The 19,718-nt window shown below is 40.7% G+C and overlaps 1 protein-coding gene across 2 annotated transcripts in view; it reads left to right on the top strand.

Moving 5' to 3' along the window:
- LOC126267159 (glutamate receptor 1-like) overlaps positions 1-19,718 on the top strand; it is a 1,368,697-nt gene that overhangs the window by 1,122,610 nt on the left and 226,369 nt on the right. The gene's annotated exons all lie outside the window — the stretch shown is intronic.

Here is a 19,718-nt window from a genome sequence, read left to right as displayed (position 1 = left end):
GAGGAAAAATGAGTATTTGGAATCTAGACGTCAGACTAAGGACACCATCAAACAAACACTTTGTGGTACGGAGATTAAATATTTCCGTAATCTATGGGTTTAACTAGGTTAGAGCCTCAAAAAAGAAGGCTGGGAAGAGAAGCAAAGAGACTTTTGACAGAGAAGCAGAGTTCTTGTTTTTCAAATAAATATGTACAATCGTCGTCATCAGCAGTAGTTGTGCTGCCTTGATTCAGGTCCAGGCACGGTACTTGGCGAGCTCCCCCTGTCTTGGGTTTTCCTCTACAGTTCTCTCAGTCTGTTACTTTCGTCCCAGTGCAGTCAGAGTAGTTGAATTTGAGGCATTTGCAAACCACCTAAAATTGGCGTCGTATCATCCTTCGAAGTAGTGAAATGTGTCAAAATATGAGTATGATACCGTTACGTGGAACACAAATACACACCCGCTCATAAAAACTCGCTCTGTGATCAACGTAATAAGCTTGTTTTGTACTAATATGCATTATACGTTTAGATTTTACTGGATATTGGCGACAAGCTACACATTTGTAAATTTAATAGCACCGAAAATGGTGTTCCTGTACTTCCTGTTAAACCTATTCCTTCTACAAGCCAGCAGTGAAACGCATCACTACCTGATGTAAAGAAGCATAAAGCATATCTACCAAGACGATAAGTAGGTTCGTAATAATGTGCAATACTGAGAAACAAACAACGAATTCGCGAAATCACTCGGAGGCATACTGCACTGCATTAAACTCTCCTCTGCAAATAGTTATAGGCACTTCTTCTCCATAATAACCGACTCAGTTACCAGAAAAATCAAACAAAGCTTTCTTACGTTAAAGTATCAATGAATAGCATATTGGTTAGAAGCCACGATAAACAATATTGTAGAACTTTCAAAAGTATCAATGAATAGCATATTGGTTAGAAGCCACGATAAACAATGTTGTAGAACTTTCAAGCGTTGCTCTTTTCAGTCAAAATAATCCATGAATAGCATGTGGACCACAAGCCACGATAAACAAGCTTGTAGAGTTTACAAGTGCTGTACTTGTCAACCATTTAAATCCAAACGAGCAATTTGCCATTCTTCCCTTTATTGAAACGCAGCATTATATTCTCCACCGCAGTGATAAGCGCCTGCGAGTTACAGATGCTGTTCGGTAGTTTGTGGAATGCCCTGTATCAATGCAATGTTTGGCCACAGCTGACTTTACTGTCTGTGATAAGCGTGTGTATCTTCGATGATCCACATATCTGTGAAGAACGGTACATGTTGTTTGATCTATGTATGACTTCTAACAATTTTCGCAAGGAATGTTATACATATTCGCCCTACGAGACAATATATCGTCCATTACAGAGCCGAGTAAAGCTGCAGTCTTCGTGGGAGGCCTGAACATCATCTTAACACAGTAATTCTCGAGAATAAGGCCTATCTTCGAGGAAGGAGCACCCACATAGTGTACAAACGCACTTGATCTGAAGGAAATACTACCTTCTTCCCCATCAAATACATGCATTCTAGGTTTTACACTGAATGATCTACGAATCTGTTGCGGAGAAAATCCATTCGTTTTAAAAGTACTCTTGAGGTATGTGAGGTCTTCTTGCCAATCATCTTAATCCGATATACAGTGCACCTTATGCACTAAGGTTTTAAGGGCACTTATGGTTTGTGAAGGATGATCGCAGCTAATGGCATGCAGGTATGGATTTGTATATACGGCATGTCCTAATCTGCCATCACCTTTACGGCGAACGACGACATCCAAAAAGAGGAGGTAATCGTCTTTTTTCTATTTCTATAGTAAATTTGATACTAGGATGAACAGAATTGCAATATGAAAGCTGCGTGAGGATACGGACACAGTCGTCCTACGTGCTGATAAAAGTGATGCTACCCTCCTTTTGTCTCAGAAAGTCTACAAGGAAAACATATGTGGTTTACTTTGTTCTGGTGCATACTGGACGATCAACAAAGACCCTACCAACAAGGTGGCAATTAGGACTACTGCCTTGCTGAACGCTTCATCACTACCAAAGGAAGTCATAAAGAAGTTTAAAAGTACAAGGTACAGTACCACCTAGATTTTATGGTCTTCCTGACGTTCACAAGGCGGGTATCAAGCCTTTAACGGGCACTATTCGTTCACCAACGCATCTTTCTACCAAATATATAGCTTTCTTGTAATAACCATTACTACTAAGAAAATTTAATCATCACATTCGTAATTCTATGGATTTTATTCAGATACTCAGCAATGTCAGGCTATGTAGTACGGATGTGCTAGTTAGTTTTGATGTGGTATCATTATTTACTAAGGTAACTTTAAAGACTGGTGAAGCAATACTGACCTTACGACTTATCTTAGAAGAAAGATTAAGGAAAGGCAAACCTACGTTTCTAGCATTTGTAGACTTAGAGAAAGCTTTTGACAATGTTGACTGGAATACTCTCTTTAAAATTCTAATGGTGGCAGGGGTAAAATACAGGGAGCGAAAGGCTATTTACAATTTGTACAGAAACCAGATTGCAGTTATAAGAATCGAGGGACATGAAAGGGAAGCAGTTGTTGGGAAGGGAGTAAGACAGGGTTGTAGCCTCTCCCCGATGTTATTGAATCTGTATATTGAGCAAGCAGTAAAGGAAACAAAAGAAAAATTCGTAGTAGGTATTAAAATACAAGTAGAAGGAATAAAAACTTTGAGGTTCACCGATGACACTTTAGTTCTGTCTGAGACAGCAAAGGACTTGGAAGAGCAGTTGAATGGAATGGGCAGTGTCTTGAAAGGAGGGTATAAGATGCACATCAATAAAAGCAAAACGAGGATAATGGAATGTAGTCGAATTAAGTCGAGTGATGCTGAGGGAATTAGATTAGGAAATGAGACACTTAAAGTAGTAAAGGAGCTTTGCTATTTGGGGAGCAAAATAACTGATGATGGTCGACGTAGAGAGGATATGAAATGTAGACTGGCATGGCAAGGAAAGCGTTTCTGTAGAAGAGAAATTTGTTAACATCGAGTATAGATTTAAGTGTCAGGAAGTCATTTCTGAAAGTATTTGTATAGAGTGTAGCCATGTATGGAGGTGAAACATGGACGATAAATAGTTTGGACAAGAAGAGAATAGAAGCTTTCGAAATGTGGTGCTACAGAAGAATGCTGAAGATTAGATGGGTAGATCACATAACTAACGAGGAGGTATTGAATAGGATTGGGGAGAAGAGACGTTTGTGCCACAACTTGACCAGAAGAAGGGATCGGTTGGTAGGACATGTTCTGAGGCATCAAGGGATCACCAATTTAGTATTGGAGGGCAGCGTGGAGGGTAAAAATCGTAGAGGGAGACCAAGAGATGAATACACTAAGCAGATTCAGAAGGATGTAGGTTGCAGTAGGTACTGGGAGATGAAGAGGCTTGCACAGGATAGAGTAGCATGGAGAGCTGCAGGACTTTAAGACCACAACAACAACAACAACAAGAACAAAAACAACAACCACAACCTTTAAAGAACTCTTTATCTCTTATCGGCCAACTTTTTGATAGAATATCACGGCCTTATTTGAACATGTGGTTTTGTCATCTTATTTTCAGTTAAATGGTGAATTTTATGAGCAGATCGATTGAGTTGCTATGGGAAGCTCTCTCTCCCCTCTGGCAGCTAATTTCTTCATGGAAGACTTCGAGGACAAGGCAATGGATTCAGCAAGATTTTAACCAACGGCCTTCTGGAGGTTCGAGGACGACGCATTTGTAGTGCGGCCGCAAGGGATGGATGAATCACATCGATTTCTTGAGCATTTGAATTCTATCCATGATAGTATCAAACGTATTATGGAAACAGAAAAAGACGGCTGCCTCACCTTTTTGGATGTTGTCGTTCGCAGTCAATTTGATGGCACATTAGGACATGCCGTATATCGGAAACCAACACACACAAATCTATATCTTCATGCCAGTAGCTGCTATCACCCTTCATAGACCATAGGTGTCCTTAAAAGCTTAGTGCATAGGGCGCACTGTCTATCCAATAAAGATGATTTGCAACCGAGCTCACGTACCTCAAATGAATTTTTAAAGCGAATAGATTTTCTCCGCAAAAGATTCGTAGAGAATTCAGTGTAAAACTTAGAATGCATGTATGTGATGTGGAAGAAGATAGTAATTCATTCAGATCAAGTGCGTTTCTGACCTATGTGGGTGCTCTTTCCCGGAAGATACGCCATATTTTCGAGAAATACTATGTTAAGATGATGTTCCGGCCTCCCACGAAGATTGCAGCTTTACTCGACTTTGTAATGGACGGTATATTGCTTTGTAATGTGGGTGTGCATCAGATTCCTTGACAAATTGTTAGAAGTCATACATAGGCCAAACAACATGCACCGTTCATGATAGATGCATGGAATATCGAAGATACACGCGCTTATCATAGCCAGAAAAGTCAAGAGTGGAAGAAACTATGAGAGGCTGCATGCCCGTAATTCAACTGATTATTCATTATGCCATGTCAAGTTGAAAATGCGTATGGTATCTCCATTCCGCTGTATGTAGCAAGTCAAATTCCACAGCTGTGAGAAAAAGGACCTCTGTGGCATAGAAAAAGCAGATCAAATGCTGTTTTACAAGCCTGTAGAAAAAGCGGATCTGCAACACGGAAAAGGCGAATCCGATGCTGTTTTACAAGCCTTCACAGAAGAATATTACTTTTTTTCCTAAGCACTTGTCAGCTCTCAGGTTACAATCAATGAACAGAAAACATAGTCACCTGGTAACATTCCCACAAAAAAGAGTTTCTTCCAGTCACATTTCTGCAAGCACTGAAATCGATAATTTAAATCTCTTAGGTGTGATATGAAATTAGGCAGTGAGCACAGAAATGATTAAAAAGTTGTCGGTAGTACTCTTGTTCTTACAGACATTTTCGATTTTTAACTTAGTAGCGATTTGAAAATAAAGTTTTGTTCAACGTACATCCAAAAACCACAATGTGATTGATTACATCATTTTCAGTATATCATGTACAATTGAAAGCTATGAGGTATGTAGTTCATACAAAACTGATAAAATGGTGTAACACTATCAACGTCCACAATAACACTCACTCAGGCTTCCAAAGAAATCTCAACACAACAGATGTGTTAATTAAAGCGCCCGTTGGTCTCAAACAATCATGGACAGGCAGGAGACGACTATATTGACATTGACTGATTTTAGTAAGTCGTGAATAGTCGAGGCTGGTACAAGATGTTACTCGTAGATAAGATAAGTGTGCCCCACCCCCACAAATAGAGAGGTTGCCAAACCATTTTGACACCCTCCCACCGACACGTGGCGATTCCCGCCACCCCCCCCCCCCCCCATCCCGCCGCCCCCTCCACGGCAATATGAGTGAAGTTCCCCCTCACCTTCTCCCTTATTCTCTATAAATTCACTACACATTTGTGTATGCCATTGTGAAAGGAATAGGTTTGTTTGGCATCAGCGTGCAGAGAATTCTTGTGAAAATAGCAAAGTGATGGTGGGTTCATTAACAACAATAATTTTTCTTTAGCCTCTGCTCTGTGTTTCATTACTGGGGTCTCACCATTAGAGGTGTATACAGTGCAATGAGAGGAACGAAAGCAGAGCTGCGCTGTTCTAGTTATTTCAATAATGTGTGTACGTATGTACGTAGGTATGTATGTATGTATCATATCTCCTCCTAAATCAGTGGATCGATTTGGACCAAAATTGGTACAAATATCATTTACTGTTAACCAAGAATCACTGAGAGGTGAGAACCACCCACCTATCAAAGGGGTCAAGATGGGGCAGAAAAAGCAGTATAGCCCATGACGCGAGAATACCCACACTTAAGTCATCCAGGATTTGAGAACGAGAGTACTCAGAGACTTGCAACAAACTTTGTACATAATAGTAAAAATTCACATAACTTCTTCTCGCTCACACTCCCATAAAATTATGAAAGGAAAAATGTTTATCCCATACTACGAGTACATTTACGCTGTTCACTCAGTAAAACGATAACACGAAGAATGACGTTTTAATTTATTACTTGTTTACTACCAACTGTTTTCGAGACACATTTTGCGCACAGTGTTTGCAAATACCATTGGATACACAACAAAAAAATTACATCTGTGTGTGATACTTAGTTCAGGAGATATGGCGTCATAAACGCTGAGATAGGTAAAAAACTATCGCATCATGCACGAGATTTTAATTTATTGCTTCCTTACTACTAACCCTATTGGCAGCACATTTATCAAACGGTGTTCGCTAGATACAGAGGTGAAAAATGTGTACAAAAACGTGTGAAATAAGTTAATCATAAGTGAAATATATTTGACACATGTGCCTGTGGGAAAATTCACAGTTACAACGCACATTCTAAACTCCTGCCGGCCGGGGTGGCCGAGCGGTTCTAGGCGCTACAGTCTGGAACAGCGCGACCGCTACGGTTGCAGGTTCGAATCCTGCCTCGGGCATAGGTGTGAGTGATGTCCTTAGCCTAGTTAGGTTTAAGTAGTTCTAAGTTCTAGGGGACTGATGACCTCAGACGTTAAGTCCCATAGTGCTCAGAGCCATTTTAACCACATTTTTTCAACCTATACTCCTGGAATATTTCAATAAATTTGGTATACATGTTAATTACAGTCTAGAACGAATTGCTGGAGGAATACGAACCACCAGCCTCCTACTGGGGTGAGTGTGATAACTTGGAGAAAGAGGGAGGAAGAGGAGAAGGACAGATGGGTAGTAGTAAGAATGAAATTGGTACAGATGGAGGGAAGAGGAGATGGACAAAAATAGGGGAGGGGACATGTACATAGAGGGGAGAACAGGAGATGAACAGAGAAGGGATAAAAGAGAAGATTGACAGACACAGGAGGAGACAGAGACAGGTAGAAAGATGGGAAGAGAAAGTAAACAGACAGAGAGGAGGGGAAAATGGACACAGAAAAGGAAGAGCAGAAGAAGGCCACAGGGTGGGGCAGGAGAAGATGGACAGAGAGGGGGGATGAACTGGTGGACAGAGGGAGGGTGTGGTGAAGATTAGAGGGAGGGAGGGATGGAGGTGACAATGAGAGGTGGATGGATAGAGAGAGGATGGAGGAGATGTAGATAAAGAGAGAGAGGATGGATAGAGAGAGGGTGGAGGAGGAGTGGATTCAGAAAGGGTAAAGTAGGAGATGGACAGAGAGAGGGTGTAAGAGAGGATGGACAAAGAGAGGTGGAGGATGAGATGAGTAAATACCTGGGCCACGCAAGGTTTCTCAGCTGGTGTTATATACAGTGATTCTCCGTTAATTGCTATTGACCCTATCCTTTCTTTACCTGTGTAGATTACAATTTTGATATTTAAAGACAAGATTTTTATCACGTGAATTAAATGTTCAGGATAACCCCGTCTTTTCATTACATTCCACAGCATATACCTGTACACTCTGTTTAAGGCTTTTTCATTAGCTAAACATGCAATATGAGCTCCCAGATTATGTTCTCGTCTCATTTCAAATATCTGTGGTTCTATTGCCACTGCACGAACGTCCTTTTCTAAAACAGTGTCGTTCCTCCAGTAAGAGAACGTAAGCTATTCTTTTCGTTCTAACATTAATTAAACGTGCGTACACGAGGCGGTGCTAAAACGTAATGCGTTTAAATTTCTTATGTGAAAAGCCTTAGAGCTTTATAAACAATACAAATGCCATTAACATTCTACATCTTTATTCTTCATGTCTACAAATTTATTTCTCAACATAGTTACCCTGTCGACGAACATATTTTTCCCGAGAGACCACTTTGTAGACACCGTCAGTGTAGAATGTCTGACTTTGTTGTCGGAGCTACGACCTCACGTATGCTTGCACCGCTTCGTCACTATCAATGGTTCAAATGGTTCTGAACACTATGGGACTCAACATCTTAGGTCATAAGTCCTCTAGAGCGTAGAACTACTTAAACCTAACTAACCTAAGGACATCACACACACCCATGCCCGAGGCAAGATTCGAACCTGCGACTGTAGCAGCCCCGCGGTTCCGGACTGCAGCGCCAGAACCGCACGGCCACCGCGGCCGGAGTCACTATCAATGTGAAGCCCTAGAACGTGTTCTTTAAGTACTGAAAACAGATAAAAATAGGATCGGACTAACTCATGACTGTCTCGAGGATAATCGATGCCAGTGAACCCAAGGCGTCGGATTGTTGCCGTTGTCGCAGCGATCGTGTGTTGCGTGATATTGTCAAGCTTAAGGAGTGGGTGCTCCATGTATGGAAGTATTCTTCGAATTTGAAACTCGATTATGGCACGTTCTTTCTCACGTACCGACATAGCTACGTTACACACCGCCATGTTACGTGCTACAATTCGAAGTTCTCTAGCAGCAGAGGGCTGTAAGTGTGCAGACCTGAAGACTACAGACTTAGAATGTTAATAACGTTCGTTTTATTTACAAAACTTAAGAATTTTCATGTAAAAAATAGGCACTACTTCTCAGCACGCCCTTGTAATTTCAACAAAATAATTCCACAGTAGTTTTCATTAGAAATTCTAGTTCCTTTTTTATAGACTGATATTACTTCCGCTATTCTCCGAGAGTCAGGTATCATCTTCCGCTTCCAGCATTAATTTAATAAATGCAAGAGCCTCAGCACTAACATTTAAACTCCACATTTAATAAGCTCTGCATTAATATAATCGGGTCCTGCTGCTATTGTCCGTGGCTGTGCAGAATCTTTTTCTTGTTTGTTGTTTCAGGTGTTTATGAGCCATCCTTTGCCTACCACGTAGATCTTTTCAATGTTTGATCTCATCTTTTCCCATAATTCTTAGTCAATGTATCTCACTATTTTCTTATCATTGGCTTTTCTTTATATTACGATTTCGTTTCTTCTGCACTGCTACGTATACTTGTAATATACATTTTTTTCTATTTAATCGCATTTTCTTGCTTCATTCAATCTTTCACAACCTTTCTCCTGGTCTTTTATAAGATAGTATGTGTTATATTCAATAAAAGCTCTTGCGGGAAACATACATACGTATGTGGCAGTAACAGATTACCTTATCACAGAATGTAGTTACTGTAAAGAAGAGGCTTGCTTATATGCAGAAACTATGCAACCTTGTCACAAGGTCAAATATTGTTAGACAAAAACAAAATGAAGGTATATGCCAACGCAGAATAACAAAAAAAAAGGACGTGGCACCATCTTAGTGTTCACTAGCAGTGACCTGTCTTGAACTCCGGTCTTCTCTTTAACTCAATGGCCGATCTCTACGGTCTCTTCTAGAATATGGAGTACGGGCATTCTTGGCGGTGACTATGGACACAGTCGTCATGCTGTCTACAGGTATTGTTGATACTGCGCGATACAGAAGCTGATTCTGACTTGAATGGAGCCGTGCGTCGGCTGATATCTGCGTTTAATGGAGGGACGCCCACTTGGGATTTATTTGAGCGGAAGCATAAAATAGTCTGCCTTGTGGCACTCTCCCTGGAAACTAGCCTTAACTCACTGTCGGAGCTCGGCGCTCTTGCACGTATGGCTGTATCGTATTTTCTGGAAAACATGGCAAAAACGAAAACAAGTAAGTTGAGCCACCAGCGTCACTACCGTCGCGGTATTAGCCTCCGAGAGAATTTACATGTTCTGGCAAAGGATGCACCGAACAAAACCGTTATCTCCGCTGGTGACCTCATTACTGCAACAACCCCGTCACTGAACGACCGGGAGATTCATGATTTACTTTCGCAACAGAGTTTCGTGTGAGCCGTACAATGACATGCGTTCCAAGACGTATGACTAATCATGACGGATGTAAAAAAAATTTTTTTAAACGAAAATACACAGTCTTTTTCACGTATTTAATAACAACGAAAGGAATTGACACTGTTTGTACCTTAATTTTTCACGTCATTAATGCATACCGAGTAGCAAACACATAAACGAAAAACAGTACCGTCGGCCAATTTAGACAGGCTTCAGTGTGACACATCATCAGAAATATGTTACATTTAAATGTAAATAAAGGAAGGAAAACGTCTCCCTCTATTACAAGGAAACATCAGCAACTCTTTCTCATGCTTTAAGAAGAAAAAAGCACGGCAGCAAGATACGAGCCTCAGAAATCGATTCCGCACAAACGATTGGACTATAAATCAGATGGTACGCAGTTATGACCTTCTGAATGTACGGCTTTTGAACTTTCGCACGCACCTTTTGCTTGACACTCGTTTCACACCATTGCAGCCGCCTAACGTCCGAGCGAAGAACTGTGAAACCAAGTGAGGAAGAGGTTTGCGAATTACTGTTTTGGCATTCGTAGCATACTATCTTCACTATGTCAAAATTGCGCGGTCCGTAAACCGTAGCTGGTGCTTTGAACGTCTTTACGGTGCGATTCACAAATACAGTGTAAGTAAGTGAAACGAATGGGCGTGTTATGAAATCAGTAACGTAGCGCTGTTCGATTATTCAAATGGTTCAAATGGCTCTGAGCACTATGGGACTTAACATCTGACGTCATCCGTCCCCTAGAACTTAGAACTACTTAAACCTAACTAATCTAAGGACATCAGACACTTCCACGCCCGAGGCAGGATTCGAACCTGCAACCGTAACAGCAGCGCGGTTTTGGACTGAAGCGCCTAGAACCGCTCGGCCACAACGGCCGGCTGTTCGATTATTATGAGCACTGTTGTATATTGTATTCTCTGAATAAATATAGCTTGTACTGTTATTGCGAGGTACGTACTATTACAGGAGTTGCAACATTCTTCAACGTTATTAGCATGATTAAATTTAATTAACTTCATTTGATAGTTCTGCAGTTGATTATGCTTATTCATTTTCATTTAGAGACGTATTCATAACTGCAGAATATCAGTACGAGAATGATGTTAAGATGATATTATGCTTATCTGTGCATGAAGTTGAGATAGCGAGGTGTAGCAAAGCTAATGCAGTGAGCAAGAAGGAAGTCAATACCAAGACTAAGTTATCTGTGCACCGTTCAATCTTTCGACCAACTTTGTTGTATGGGAGTGAAAGCTGGGTGGATTCAGGTTACCTTATCAACAAGGTTGAGGTTACGGATATGAAAGTAGCTAGGATGATTGCAGGTACTAGTAGATGAGAACAGTGGCAGGAGGGTGTCCACAATGAGGAAATCAAAGAAAAACTGGGAATGAACTCTATAGATGTAGCAGTCAGGGCAAACAGGCTTAGATGGTGGGGTCATGTTACACGTATGGGAGAAGCAAGGTTACGCAAGAGACTCATGGGTTCAGCAGTAGAGGGTAGGAGGAGTCGGGGCAGGCCAAGGAGAAGGTACCTGGATTCGGTTAAGAATGTTTCTGAAGTAATAGGTTTAACGTCAGAAGAGGCACCAATGTTAGCACTGAATAGGGGATCATGGAGGAATTTTATAAGGGGGCTGTGCTCCAGACTGAACGCTGAAAGGCATAATCAGTCTTAAACGATGATGATGATGATGATGATGTTGAGATATAACATCCTCGTTTTACTCACTATTTTTCGAGTAAATAACATGTTTTGGAACATGTCATTCAACGTCACGCGAATAATGTACTCTGGTTGTCACTTCTCTATACAGTATCTCGCGCTTGGGAATTACGCTGCTATAGGAATTGCGCGACCACAGTGGGGCGGAGCAAGTAACAAACAAATGGTAACTGCAGAAGTTTAGAAGCTATTCTTTCAGACTGTCATAACTGCGTACTATCTGAATAATGACACAATAATTAGCGTTCATCTATTTCTGTGCCTGATATCTTGCATGCGCGCTTTTTTTTCTCCTTAAAATACACGGTCATGTTACTGATATTTCCTTGTGCTCTCTACCAATGTCTTCATCGAACCGTATTACCTTGTTGTTTGCAAAACACTGACAAACATGAATCGCTCCAGACGAAATTCTAAACTATTTACAACTGCCACCCTTCGTTTGAAAGATATGTTTTATGTTTCACATCATCGTCTTTATTTTCTATTAGAAAGTCCTCTATTGTCCTCAGATATGAAGGGGTCGGCGAAAGATTGTGCTAAGCCACGAGAACATATTTTGAGTTACTGCATATTACCTGCTTGGTTCCAAAACAGGAACATAAATACTGTAAGATAAAACAATTTATTTAGAAGAAAGCGCTTTCTTCTGATGCATGTGGGATTAATTACTGAATGTACTACAGATACTGTGATCAGGCTTATCTTTGCTAATTCATGGTTAGTACTTTCTTCCGAAGACCTCTTCATATCTCATATGGAGATGATTTAGTCTGTTATTATTACATAAACAGTGCTTATCTCTTTTCAAGCTTACCTCACTCTACCTCTCTTTTATTTTCTGTGAGGTAAATAGCAATACACGTGATAACTATTTTATTCCCTACAGTAACTTGAATTTAATTACATAAAGTCTGTACTAGCAAGAAGCATGACTTTCGGTTTTCTTGTGCTACAGGCAGTTGTTGGATATTACCTGGACTGTAATAGTCACTGGTTGCTCAGACTTTAGGATCAGGATACTTTATTTAAGCTACCTTAATAGAGGATAACGTGTGTTCATAAAATGGAACTGGTCTACGCAGATGGTGGTTCTAATGATGGATTCTCGGAAGGAAGTTTGTCGTATGTAGTTACGCAATCACGAAAATAAAAATGTGATTTGCAGTACGAAAGAACGTTTTCTAGCTGTGTTAGTACACGGTGTTGGCCTTATGCTCTGATAAGTTTCAACAGAATCGACCTTCTGAGTGGTAGTGGATTAGAGTTTACCATGGGCAGCGTGCTCTCTAGTTCTGCCGGAAAGACACAGATATAAAAAGACTAATGCTGTCCAAAAAGGCACTTACGGACTATACTCAGTTAATGGCGGCTGTCTTCAGAGCAGCGCCGACTTGAGTCCACCTTCAACTACATTAGTGCCTGCCGCTGATCAAAACATTTCTGCATGTCGCTCACCATGGGGCTGCTCAGGGTCTAAACTGATCTGGCCTCCTGATGGAACGAAAGGACAAGTATTTGGCAAGCTGACTGCACACTGCCTCAGGTAGTTGACTTTGCTGAAATTCATCACAGTGTAGGGGAGTAGTACACATTGGAAGATCGGTTTCATACTTATACATTGGAACAAATAGTTCCTTAGTAATGCGGACAGTTTAATTTATTCTGTATTAAATTAATTCATTTTTTCCTCTTCTATCGGCTGTTATTTAATACATACACTATGTGATCAGAAGTATCCGGACAGCCCCAAAAACACACATTTTTCATATCAGGTGCATTGTGCTGCCACGTACTGCCAGGTACTCCATATCAGCGACCTCAGTAGATATTAGACTTCGTGAGAGAGCAGAATGGGGCGCTCCGCGGAACTCACGGACTTCAAACGTGGTCAGGTGACTGGGTGTCACTTATGTCATACTTCTATACGCGAGATTTCCTCACTCCTAAACATCCCACGGTCCACTGTTTCGGTTGTAATAGTGAAGTGGAAATGTGAAGGGACACGTAAAGCGCAAAAGCGTACAGGCCGACCTCGTCTATTGACTGACACGAGACCGCCGACAGTTGAAGAGGGTCGTAATGTGTAGTACGCAGACAAATATACCGACCATTACACAGGAATTCCAAACTACATCAGCATCCACTGCAAGGAATATGACAGTTAGACGGAAGGTGAGACAACTTGCATTTAATGGTCGAGTGGCTGCTCACAAGTCACACATCACGCCGGTAAATGCTAAACGACACCTCGGTTGTGGTAAGGGGGGTAAACATTGGACGATTGAACAGTGCAAAAACGTTGTGTGGAGTGACAAATCACGGTACACAGTGTGGCGATGCGATGGCAGTGGATGGGTATGGCGAATGTCATTTGCTAGCGTGTGTAGTGCCAACAGTAAAATTCTGAGGCGTTAGTGTTATGGCGTGGTCGTGTTTTTCACGAAGGTGACTTGCATCCCCTTTTGTTTTGCATGGCACTATCACAGCACAGGCCTACATTGATGTTTTAAGCACCACTGTTAAAGAGCAATTCAGGGATGGCGATTGCATTTTTCAAAGTGATGGAGCACCTGTTCATAATGCACGGCCTGTGATGGAGCGGTTACACGACAAAACGTCTCTGTAATGGACTGATCTGTACAGAGTACTGACGTGGATCCTACAGAACACCTTTGGGATGTTTTGAAACGCCGACTTCGTGCCAGGCATCACCTGCTGATATAAATACCTCTCCTCAGTGCATCGCTCGGTGAAGAATGGGCTGCCATTCCCCAAGAAGCCATCCAGAGCCTGATTGAACGTATGCCTGCGAAAGTGGAAGCTGTCGTCAAGGCTAAGGGTGGGTGAACACCATACTGAATTCCAGCGTTACCGATGGAGGGTGCCACGAAATTGTAAGTCATTTTCAGCCAGGTGTCCGGATATTTTTGATCACATAGTGTAGATATACAGGGTGTTTTAAAATGAATATACGGGTTTTAAGGCTTTGTAGCATTTATTGCATTTAACTGACAATCATAAATAATAAATCAAATGAAAGAGCAACTATAACAGTTTTTCTTAAAACTTATGTGAGTGTTTCCAAAACCTTGCTCACTTTGTCTATAGTAATTGTTGCAACAGTGCTGTTTCTGAAGTCGGATAGGTCACCTGGTAGCTGAGTCATATACACATCATCCTTTCTGAACCCCGAGAGGCAAAATTCGCATGGGGTCAGATCTTGTCTGAACACAAAGATCATACAAAACTAGCTCGCGGCCAATCCAGCGGTGGAGTACAACGTCGTTGAACCAGTCGCGTGCTGAGTTATGCACGTGAAAGGCGCACCATTTTGCTACTGCGAAACAACAGTTACAGTTGCTCCACCGAAAAGATCGAGAGGAGTCAAGTTGCAACTGTAACATCTCGTGGGGATTTGCTTACCCCCAGATACACACATTACGTGTGTTTACATTTACATTTAAATGAAATGTCGGATCACCACTGAAGACGACACGATCCAGAAAATCGTCATGTCGTACAGCAAAATTTCGTTTGCGAAGCTGGCACGTAAACCGTAATATACCGGGTGATCAAAACGTCAGAATAAATCTGAAAACTGAATAAACCACGGAATAATGTAGATAGAGAGGTAAAAATAGACACACATGCTTGGAATGACATGGTGTTTTATTAGAACAAAAAAAACCACATTATTGATAGACGCGTGAAAGATCTCTTGCGCGCGTCGTTTGGTGATGATCGTGTGCTCAGCCGCCACTTTCGTCATGCTTGGCCTCCCATGTCCCCGGACCTCAGTCAGTGCGATTATTGGCTTTGGGGGTACCTGAAGTCGCAAGTGTATCGTAATCGACCGACATCTCTAGGGATGCTGAAAGACAACATCCGACGCCAATGTCTCACCATAACTCCGAACATGCTTTACAGTGCTGTGCACAACATTATTCTTCGATTACAGCTATTATTGAGGAATGATGCTGGATATATTGAGTATTTCCTGTAAAGAACATCATCTTTTGCTTACTTTGTTATGCTAATTACTGCTATTCTGATCAGATGAAGCGCCATCTGCCGGACATTTTCTGGACGTTTGCATTTTTTTTAATTTGGTTCTAATAAAACCCCATGTCATTCCAAGCATGTGTGTCAATTTGTACCTCTCTATCTACATTATTCCGTGATTTATTCAGTTTTCAAATTTATATTGACTTTTTGATCACCCGGTATAGGCCTCAGAGGTTGTAACCACTGCGAACGACAATGACGATCTGATTTCTTGGGACGACGCTTGATAGACTCTCACTCGTTCAAGATATTTTTCATTGATTCTTGGTCGTTGCATGCTTTTCCCTTTGCGCACGGGTATACAAACAAATCTGTTTGATTTGCTCTTTCATTTGATGTGTTATTTACAATTATAAGTTGAATGTAATAGATGCTACCAAGCCTTCATTTTGAATCACTTTGTATTTTGGTTATTTCTATCCTTTTCAATGGTTACAGGACTTAAATTAGTATCATTAGAATAACACATTGACAAGCAAATGAAATATGCGCCAAATTGTAGAGCTACTTAAATACAGTTGAACTTTCTTATAACGACATCGGTTACAACGACGGCCATATTCCTCGTAAGGAACATAGGCTACTTCTTATCCTTGCTTAGTACGACAAATATATATGCGTGTACCTCGTATATAATTTTCAGTGTCAGTTAGCAACAAGATTTTCCAAGATTCAGTGTGCTATAGAAGGAAGTCTGTTGTAATACGGCAGCCACAGACTCGTCAACAGTGCACGTGATGTCAGTTTACGTAACTGTTTGTTACGAAGTCACGCATTTTAGTAAACATGGCAAGTAAAAGGAAAGTTTTAATGGTTGAAGGAAAATGAAAGTGATTCATAAAATCGAGAATGGAGCTATAAAAGGTTGGCGTTGTCGTCAGTTTCGCCTCGTAAATTCCACAGACCAAATGGTATCGATGAACAAGAATGAAACTGTTACTGAATTTGAGCAAAATGGAGCTAAAATTGAGTGGTTACGAAAATCCGAACGGAGTTACAAGAATGAATCGCTACTTAAGTGGTTTAAGCAACAGAGAAGCATCAGTGTTCCTATTAGTGGATATTTCCTTATGGTGAAAGTAGAAGCCCTTGGCAAAAAATTAAAAGACGAGTAGTTTGTGTGCAGCTGTGGCTATACTGACAGATTCAAACAACATCACGGTATTGAAAGTGAGCGGTGAAATCAACGATGTGAATACTGAAACAATCCAACGATGTCTCACTATCGTGTGACCTAGAATTCGTGAACGATTCGCAGAATGTGACATCTTTAATGCACACGAGACTGACATTTTCTTACGCTTGACAAAACTCTGAAATTCAAGGCGTAAAAATGTGTTGGTGCCAAGTTATGTATAGGACGAACAACAGTTCGAGTCCGAGCTAACGCCGATGGAACTGAGAAGAAAAAATTTCTCGTGATAGTTAGATTAAAAAGTATTAGGTCTTTTGAGCACGTAAAAAAATCTGTCAGTGGACTATTGTGCTAATAAAATGCCCTACATGAACTCCGAGCTCTTTGAAGCTGAAATAAAGCGTTGGAATCTGGAGCTAGGAGCTCAGAAAAGGAAGATACTGTTTCTTGTTGACACAACTCTCCAGCACATCCCGCACTCTCTGGTGTGGAGAATATTAAGCTTGTTTTCCTTCTTACGAATACGACGATCTTCATGCATCCCATAGACCAAGGATTAATTTGGAGTCTAAAATGACACTGTCGTAAACTTGTATTACTGAAAATGATACAATCCACTGAGAGAAAGCAGGCTTATTCTGTTACACTGATGGAGGCTATCACATTCATCACCGAAGCTTGGAGCCGGGTCACAGCCCAAATCGTCAAGAACTGTTAAAGTCACACGGGAATCACAACTGAAGCAATAAATGCTGCCGAAACTGAATACACATTCAACGACACGGTGATCTGCCGCTCTGCCAGAAATCAACCCTCATATTCTCCGTCAACGCGAGTATCAAAAGTATGCAACTATAGATAGTAACCTTGTTACAACCGAAGCGCAAACTGAAACACGAAATTGCAAATGAAGTGAAGAATCAGGGTACAGTGGTCATGAAGTGAGTGAGATAGAGGAAAAGAAGAGGAAGAAGAATTATATAAAGATCCTATTCCTATCGTGAGTAGCGCTTTGGAAGTCATTAGAATTGTTGACACGTTCTTTGAAGCTATGGCAGGAAGCAGTGAAATTGCAAATGAAGTAATGAACATAGAACGTAATTTGGAAAATGTGTATTGGATAAATAGAGAGCAGACTACTTCACTCCTAAGTAAATAAGTTTGGTGAGTACTCCACATAGTGCTATATATACTTTATTCATGTAAGCTTAAGAGTGAATACTGTATGTAAAATAAAACAAGGCTTCTCCATTTGTCAACACAATAGACTGAAAATACAAATCTTGCTTACAGTGACACTCGTTTATAACAACATAATTTTCAAGGTCCTTTGAATGTTGTCATTGTATTTTTCAGATATAAATCCAAAGTTTCCTTTAACTACTATTTTACATTTAAACAGATTTGAACGACATACTTTACTACATGGTGACACCTGTAGTTTTAAAATCTGAATATTCACCACTGATTTCAAGATGAAACGTAGCCCACCCTGCCACTCATTATTCACTCACATGGCCGAAGTTACTACAGAAATTATATGGACAGGTTCTCTCAAAAATGTAATTTACTTATCCCATATTTTATGGGTCTGCTTTACCGACTGGCAAAATCTAGGAAAGACAGTTGGTCAATCGTCTGTTCTATTACTTTAGTAGTGTCGTCAGAATTTCGTGTTATGTAATAAATATCATATTCATAATAAAATCTCGCAGAACATGAGTTGTATAGCCGCATGCCAAAAGAGTGAACGCAATACATATACTGTATACATTCATTAGCGAACGCGGCAATGCTTCGCAATTGTTGAACATTTATCAGAATAGGATATTACGTCATAATCTTCTTCTCCCTTTTCTCTCTGTCTATCTCCCCTTCCCACTTTCTTTGTTCATCTCCTCCACCTCCCCGTCTGCCTGTCGATCGCTTCCTCCCACCTCTCTCTCCATCACCCCCTCCTTTGCTTTCTCTCATTTTCTCTCTCCATTTGCTTCTCCCATTGTCTCTACGTGCATCTCCTCCTTTCCCCTCTCTATATCCATATCGTCCCCCAACCCCCCCCCCCCCCTCTGTTTCTCTCTTCTTCCCTCTCTCTCTGACTCTGAGCTTCGTTTGTTGTTATTATGAACAAAACCTTGATTGGGAATTGAAGCCACTGAAAATGAGTGGCCGAATTGGTTGCACTCATTGGTATAAGGACTATGAGAGAGAGAGATCTCCAGATGCTGCATATGTGCCTAGTAGCAGCTTTAGTGACAGTGTTTCGTGGAGCTGTAATCTGAGAATGGGTAGGAAACAAGTTTCCGACGGTTCAGATTCTGTAGTAGTATTCTAGTAATAAGCCGATAAGCCAAAAATACAACATTCCTGCTCTCTGATAAAAACAACTGCGAGGAAGAAACAAAACAACAAATTGTTGTATACACAATTTTTGTTTATCATTATGTATAAGGAGAAAGAATATATGTGGAATTTACAATTTGTCAATTGATTTATATTCCTTGCTTTCGTAGTTATAACATACTACTAGAAAGAAGACGAAACCGCACATTTTCATAGCACAGAGGCGCATTTTCTTTCTCGCAGTCGCTCTTAGCAGGTAACCTGTACATGATTGCTTTTAAGTTAATGTAGTTAATTTCTTACTTTTCAGTAGTACATTGTGACATTAGTGAATCCGTCAATAAGTACTTGAGGCTTTGCTAATAACATTTGCATATTGAATTGTATTGTTTTTGTTAGAATGTTGTGTAAAATTTGAAATTAGTCGCTCAAGAACTTTATGAAAGTCTTAGATATCGGTTTTACATAAATCTCGCGTACTGCTGCTCGTTGTTTCACTTCCTCAGGACGTTACTGTTTCCATTTGGGCAGTGACACTTCTGTGGAACATGTAACTTATCTTCGTTTTTGCAATCTACAACACACACTGCCTTAATATGTGTATGAACATTACTCTGGAATGCA

Source organism: Schistocerca gregaria, chromosome 4 (genome assembly GCF_023897955.1).
Source record: "Schistocerca gregaria isolate iqSchGreg1 chromosome 4, iqSchGreg1.2, whole genome shotgun sequence".
Taxonomy (NCBI): domain Eukaryota; kingdom Metazoa; phylum Arthropoda; class Insecta; order Orthoptera; family Acrididae; genus Schistocerca; species Schistocerca gregaria.
The sequence above is the reverse complement of the archived record's forward strand: the minus strand, read 5'-3'. Positions and strand labels throughout refer to the sequence as shown.